The sequence below is a fragment of the Lathyrus oleraceus genome, chromosome 5 (genome assembly GCF_024323335.1).
Source record: "Lathyrus oleraceus cultivar Zhongwan6 chromosome 5, CAAS_Psat_ZW6_1.0, whole genome shotgun sequence".
Lineage (NCBI taxonomy): Eukaryota > Viridiplantae > Streptophyta > Magnoliopsida > Fabales > Fabaceae > Lathyrus > Lathyrus oleraceus.
In genome coordinates, this window is record NC_066583.1 from 421,739,520 (window position 1) to 421,746,952 (window position 7,433).

The window sequence follows — 7,433 nt, forward strand, 5'->3', positions numbered from 1 at the left end:
TTCCATGTGAACCCGTATTTGATCATAGCATTCGGCGTAAGTGTCCACCATTTGATCATTGACCCAAGTTGATTTGGAAATTCAAATTAATTTTGATAATTCAAGTCAAGGTTGGAAATTCACAATTATTTTAGATTCAAATCGATTTATTAATTCAAGATAAATTTGGAATTTCAAGCTATTTTTTGGGATCATTCTCTAATGGGCCATGAAGGTGTTGTCCTAGAGTGCACCCATTCTTTGTTTTCCATATTCATCACCAATCCCAAATTTATCCTATTTCTAGATTCCATTTGTTTCATATTACAACAAAATACAAAAATCGAATTCATTACATCATAAACCATTCAAAACCATTTCTCACATTTTACTAATTTCTAAAGCATATGTACATAGTCATCTCAAGATTCAAGCAAGTCCATGACGGCAACTTCGCAAAACAACATTCCAATTCATCATCTAACATACATAAATACATCCAAAATATTTCATTACAACCATTTAATCTAAATCCAAAACAGCTCTGTGGAATTTAAATCTTCTATGCGATCCAAGTGCCAATGACGCATTCCAAACAAGCCATCATACCTGCATAAGAAGCCATGTCATTATTATTTTCAATTCATGTGCATTAAAAAAAAAAGAATAATTGGAACAGGGCATGAACTTGTGATCGTTGCTCCGTGGAAATGCATCTCAAGCATATGTCAAACCATGTAACAAACCTGCAGAGCATACCCACACTTGAATTCAACCAAATGTCGGCATAAAAGCCGATGGCAGTTCCACCAAAACATTTGATTCAAGATTTTTTTCTATTCTGTTAAACATTTAGATAACCTCCTACATTCTCCAATTAACCAAATAACTGAATTAACATAACCACTAAACAAGTTAACATGCTAACTCAACTCATCTAATTCGCCTAACCGGTAACAAACCGATGATAGTTCGATCAACAATCCAACAAGTCAAGACAAGACTGTTTCATTCAATTCTCCCACTACAGCTAACAAGGCTACGGTTGGTTAACAATTTACAAAGCCATCTCATTAACTATCTTCCAAAACTTAATGTAACATAATTCATTTCACTAACAGAAAAACAAATTTTGCTAACTAACATAATTCACCTTTTCACTTAAAGACAAAATCAATTCCACCTTATGACCATCCAAGCTCTTCAACTTAGTTCCAATTCGCAGAACCAAAAACGAATAATCCCACAACTCCATTCCAAGCCATCCCAAAGCTAACGTAATCCCGACCTGGAAAATCAATACGACGTTCATAATATGGTTTTAAGCATTAACCATGATGAAACTAACCTAATCACTTGCCAATTTCCAGCTACCGGCAACGCGGTTAACATCACTTTTGAGCGGACCTGCAGGTGCGCCATTCGCACCATGTTGGAAGCAAGGAGGTGAGGTGAATCTCGCCCAGTTCAGACGCACACCAGACCATACGTTTGCAGCAGTTAACAACCAAAACAGACTTGCAGCCAATTTCCATCAACCTGCAGAAGTTGGAACACCAACACCGGTATGCTGTAATGCCACAAACAGCCAACCAAAATGCGTAAACGCGACACGAACGTACCAGCAACCAAACCTGCATAATAACAACCACACTTTAGTTAATCGAACTCACTAACATAACTCATTTTTAACCCAACAACTAACCCAACACAAATCCATTAACATGAGTTCATAACAGTCAATTTCAAAAAGTACAATGTGCAACCTTTCAAATTAAGCTTCAATCTAAAGCCATCCAAGCGTTCCCGAGAAGTCCGAAGCCGCAACCAAAACTTCAAATCCATAACCCAAAATGGCACTGCCAAAACTACGAGCAGTGAGATCTATCACACCGATTGGAAACAAAAGGATGGTAACCAGAAGAATCCGCAATCCATTCGCAATCGCCAACTTTCCAAAGCTCCTAACAATCATTAAAGAAACGAGCCAAAACAGATTGAACTAATAACCATTAACAGGTAGCGATGCATGATTTTAATCAAGCTTCAATTGAACAATGGAAAAGTGACCTAGCAAGGTAACTAACAGGTTTTCAGCTGACTACACCTCGGAATAACCTAGCAGCAAGTTTAAACCGTCATTACGAACACATTAACTCCCATATCCATTAAAACCAATACAAACCAAAGGAACCTGTTTGAGGAATGCCGTCCAGCATTATTCAAATGCGCTATGGCTTGTAAGGTGATGACAGAAATATCCAGCTGAATTGAACCTTAGAGAACCTTGTAACATACCTGCGATGGAACCAATACACGGTCGGCGTGTAATCTGACATTGATAATTAATTTAGAATCAATTAACGGCAACCGAACTCATTAATTTCGTATTAACGATTAGCTAACAGAATGTTCATAAAATTAACTCAGTTAGCATGTGCCCCAACTTAACTGTAACAACAAAGCCAACATTATGATCAGTTCAATACAATTAACAGGGAAAAGTAGAATGACAACATTTTACCGTTTAACTGAGGCAGTATAACAGAAAACTGAACATTCCATTTAAAAACCAAATTCTCTCAATTCTAACCAACTGTCAAAAATCCCAACTGATTTTCCTCTTCCCAAAATAGATAATTTTCCAAAGCTCCCTCTAACCGCCTAACCGAACTAACCAACTAACAGTTTTTTCATTTCTAACTGACAGAAACATTTCAATGTGAATTTGAGCTTCATTTCTAACTGATTCAATTCAAAACTCTAAAAAGATTAATGTACTCACCATTCAAGAGGATCTTCATTTTTTCTTCAAGTCTCAATCTTCATTTTTCTTCTGCACTTTTTCATGCTTCCTCTCCACTTCATTGTTCAGTCTGCATCAACAGGATTTTCCTCTTTTGCACCAAGCTCTCCATTCTGCATAACGCTCAATTCTTCACAATTTTCTCCACACTGCATCCCCATTTTCGCCCTGCAATCCTCGCGTAACAACCACAAGACGATTACCATCAACAAACAACAACGCCACATCAGTAACAGAGAGTTCAAGAAGAAGCATGGATTGAATCGAAGCAGGAGAAGAGGAGGAATTCAATACCTGGAAGTCGTGGGAGATTCACCGCATCAAGAGTCTGATCCGGTAAGTTGTTCTTTCACTTCTTGTCTCATTTATCGGCGCGATTACGTTTCGACGACTGCGTAGAAATACGATTTAAGGGGAGAGCTTGATATCGGTTGCGGTTCGATGAAGATGGACTCGATTTGGTGGAGCTTGAACGTGAATCCATGATACCGACCGTTGAAGCCTCAAGGCGCAAAGCCACGAGAACATGGAGGTGTCGTCTGGAAGCCTTTTGCGTCCGCCGACTTGGTGCTCGTTTCGACATAGTCGCTTTTCAGCCGTTGGTTGTGTGTGCGATTTGCACCTTTCTGGATAAGTTTTTTCCTGTTCTCTCCCACCTCAGTTTGAACGCAGCTCGTGCGTATCCTGTCCTATGTGGGATTTACTCCAATTCATGTTTAGGCTAGGATCCGGTTTGGGCCCAAGGCCCAAACGGATTGTCCACCTCTTCACACCCCTTTTTACCACCGCACCTCCAACTTTGGCCCATGTCCTTAGCCTTTTTGTTGGTTTTATATTTTGTTAATTGATTAGAGTTAGTGGAGGTTAATCAGAATTTTAGACTTAATTAGCAATTTGAATGGTTTGGTTATTTAGTTAATTAGGATATTAATTAGATTTAGTTTTAGGTTAATTAGGAACTAATTAGAAAAATCTTGATTAGACATTAGAAATTCATCAATTTTAGTTATAGGAGACAAGTAGATATTAGGATTTAATTAGTCTTATTAAAAATGTTAGATTAGGTTAGAAATTTTAGAATTTAGATTTTAGAATTTAGATTTTTAGAATTTAGATTTTTAGAATTTAGAAATGTTATATTGATTGATTTTAGGATTTTATTGAACTTAGAAAATAGAATAGAATATTAATTCAATATTCTCTTTTTTTTTTGTGAAAAGACCATTTTATCATTTAGGGGTAACTTTGGGCATTTTTATCCATGAAACCACATGCTTCCCTAGGATTTTTTAACATAGAATTTTTATCAACCATAACATGTGCCTCTAGGTTAATGTGACTTGATTTCTAACTATTAGATTAGGACTAACCTAAAATTCCAAATCATTTCAAGGTCTTTGATTCAAATTGATCAAAAGCAATTTTGATCAATTAAATTCTTTGAACTTGTATAATCCCACAATCTAAATTGAGTGATCAAAAGACCTTTGATCATTTAATAAGACTTTTCCTTCTAAGCTGTGGAGCTCGAAGCCTCAAGTCAAGATCTTCAATCAAGGCATCCTCAGCCACACCAAGCAACGGATTATACAAGATAAATCAAAGGTCAACATTTGGTAACACGGTTCAATTTGTACGAAACGAGCCTTAAGTAATAGGAAATGATGAGATGGAGTCTCTCATATCCTCGTCTAGAGCGGCTTTGCGTATGGGGTGTATGCCCCAAATATTAAAAGTGTTCATCCTTATTCATAGACTTTAGTGCAATACGAATTGATTAAACTATCAAGTCCTCTTCAAATCAATATCAACACAAGGATCAACATTGAAGATTCTTCACCAGCAACTAGTCAGTTAAGAGAAGTATCATGCGCTACGAACCTTAAGTAATAGGGAATGATAAGACGGAGTTTCTCCTATCCTTGTCTAGAGCGACTCTGCGTATGGGGGGTAGGCCCCAAATATTCAAAGTGTTTGCCCTTATTCATAGACTTTAGTGTGGTTCCTATCAATCGACTGTCAAGTCTCTCAATTCATCTCTCCATTCTATTCATTTCAAATCAATCAATTCTACTTCTTTTGCCTTCAATCATCTTGTTTTCAGCCCTAGTGGGCTGAACTACGAAAGCTCTGACTTCCTTATTGCACTATAAGGATACGTAGACAGGAAAATTCAGATTCTTCGCGAGTTATCTTATTTATCAATTTACCTTATCTATTGTTACCCTATTTATCAATCGATCATTCTCCATTCATTCAATCAATACCATCTTTTTTAGATCAATCACACTTCTCCTTGGACTCCTTGTCTATTCTTTTGGGACGACCTCATCAATTGAGAGTTATTTGGGGGCTATGCTCGAACACTTATTTCAGTCTTTCTTTTTGACTTTACCATATAGTGGAGGTCTTACTAGTCCACGTATTGGTAAATGCCTACCTTGCTCTTCGATTCAGAGTCTATCTCCTTCTTGGATCCAAGATACTATTCTTATTTGATCTCGAACTGTTTGTTCTATATCCAGTGATACACTATTTCTTATACTACACAGTACTGCAATTATTCCTTGAATTGGTGTTTGTCTTGTGAGTCCCCCATCGCTTAGACAAATATCTCTCTCCTTGTTTCATGGCAGTCAACCTTTTGATACCATTTTGTTGGTACAAGTCATACTTCATGGTAGTCAACCTTTTAGGATGTATAGCGAATAGTCTACATTTCTACCTAGAGTTGTTTGGGTTACACCCTCAAACACTTAATTCCTCCTTTTTTGGCTAAACACATTATAGTGGTGGTCTTACTAGTCCACGTATCGGTTAAAGTTGTTTCCCTCTAAGGTACAAATCCCATTTCTCTTATGGATTCCAATACATTTTCACCCTTTCGATTTTAAACAATACTTCTTCAGTCACTTGTCACCAAATATCCAATTCTGTGACTTTGGTCACTTCACTCCATTCATCTCCATGATACATCCACATTCTACCTTCCTTCACTCCACGTGATATACCAGTTATCTGAGCCAAATACATTACCTCTTTGTGCTTCTTCTTGCGTCACCTTGTGAACCAAGAGATGTTTGGGACTGTGCCCAAACACCTATTTCTTTGTCTTTTTGGCTTTACCCTATAGTGGTGGTCCTACTAGTCCACGTACCCCTAACAACCACCTTACTCTTAGATCCATCTTTTCACCCTTGTTGGAGCTCAAAACATTATTCTTTAGTTCAAACCATACCTTGATCACCATTCTTTTCACCTCCCTCCTCTAGTTCCTTTAACTACGAAGCTCTGAATTCCTTATTGCACTATGAGGATACGTAGGCATGAGGGCCCTAATCCTCACCGAGCACTTTATCTATTCATTCTCTTTTCCCTTATTCTTTTACGAGTAATCTTTAGATATAACACCTATTCGAGCGAGAACGATCAAAATGGTTCCCATGGAGTACCATGGATGTTTGGGGTGCTAATACATTCCCCTTATATAACCGACTTCCTTACCCAACATATCTTTTTCCCCCGGGTTTTATCGATGTTTTCCCTCTCCTTCTGGAATAAATAAAGTTTGATGGTGACTCTGTTGTATGTTCGAGCGTGCGATACGTTCGAGTATATTTCTGTAGCTTCACCTCAAAGGACATCATCCCACTCTTCACAAGCTTTTGTACTTCATATTTCAACGGATAGAAGTTCTCTATGTCATGGCCAGGGGCTCCCTGGTGAAAGGCACAGTGAAGTTCAAGTTTGAACCACCATGGAAGTGGCTCAGGAATTTGTGGAGGACTTCTGGGTTGAATAAGGTTCTTAGGGACCAAAGATGGGTACAATTATACGTAGGACATAGGAATAGGGTCAAAGGATACCTTCTTCCTCTCAAAATTTTGTTGATTATAATTGTTGTTATTGTAGTTGGTTCTTTGTTACGGTTGTTGTTGACGTTGTTGTTGCTGAATCGAAATAGATTGATTGTTGGAATTGTTGGAAAATACAGGAATCACTAAAGAAACTTGATGTTGATGTTGACGAGGTTGAGAACTTTTTCTGACATGAGGCATCATATGCCTCCCTACAGACACTGAATTAGTTTCCCCATCCTTCCTCTTGGAGAAACTCCCACCATATTTCTTGCTAGACGATGCTTCTTCTTTAGACAGACGTCCTTTACGGACTCCCTCTTCTAACCTCATCCCCATGTTTACCATTTTGGTAAAGTAATTGGGGGCACTGGCAATCATACGTTCGTAATAAAACGAACTCAGGGTTTTCAAGAAAATCTTCGTCATCTCCTTCTCATCCAATGGTGGACTTATCTGGGCAGTGAGCTCCCTCCTCCTTTGAGCATACTCCTTGAATGTTTCCTTTTCCTTCTAAGACATAGACCTCAGCTGGTCTCTATCATGCGCCATATCAATGTTGTATTTGTACTATTTAACAAAGGCTTCACCCAAGTCGTTGAAAGTACAGACACTTGTGTTGTTTAACCCCATATACCATCTCAAAGAAGCACCGGTCAAACTGTCTTGGAAATAGTGAATCAGCAACTGATCATTATCAGTTTGAGTTGGCATCTTTCTGGCGTATATCACAAGGTGGTTTAGTGGACAAGTGTTTCCCTTATACTTTTCAAAGTCAGGGGCTTTGAACT

At 38.1% G+C, this 7,433-nt stretch overlaps 1 long non-coding RNA gene across 10 annotated transcripts; it reads right to left on the reverse strand.

The window, feature by feature from the left end:
• Positions 1–339: 339 nt before the first annotated feature.
• LOC127085191 (uncharacterized) lies at positions 340–3,473 on the reverse strand. 10 transcript variants are annotated; one of them, XR_007789001.1, is made up of 6 exons: positions 3,080–3,472; positions 2,765–2,953; positions 1,746–2,277; positions 1,328–1,613; positions 1,133–1,267; positions 340–588 (listed from the first exon to the last, which is right to left on the reverse strand). It is a non-coding gene; the product is annotated as an uncharacterized LOC127085191 (long non-coding RNA). The 10 variants fall into 10 exon arrangements; XR_007788995.1 differs by adding an exon at positions 668–725 and having other exon boundaries at positions 1,133–1,613; XR_007789002.1 differs by having other exon boundaries at positions 1,387–1,613; positions 3,080–3,471.
• Between the last annotated feature and the right edge of the window lie 3,960 nt (positions 3,474–7,433).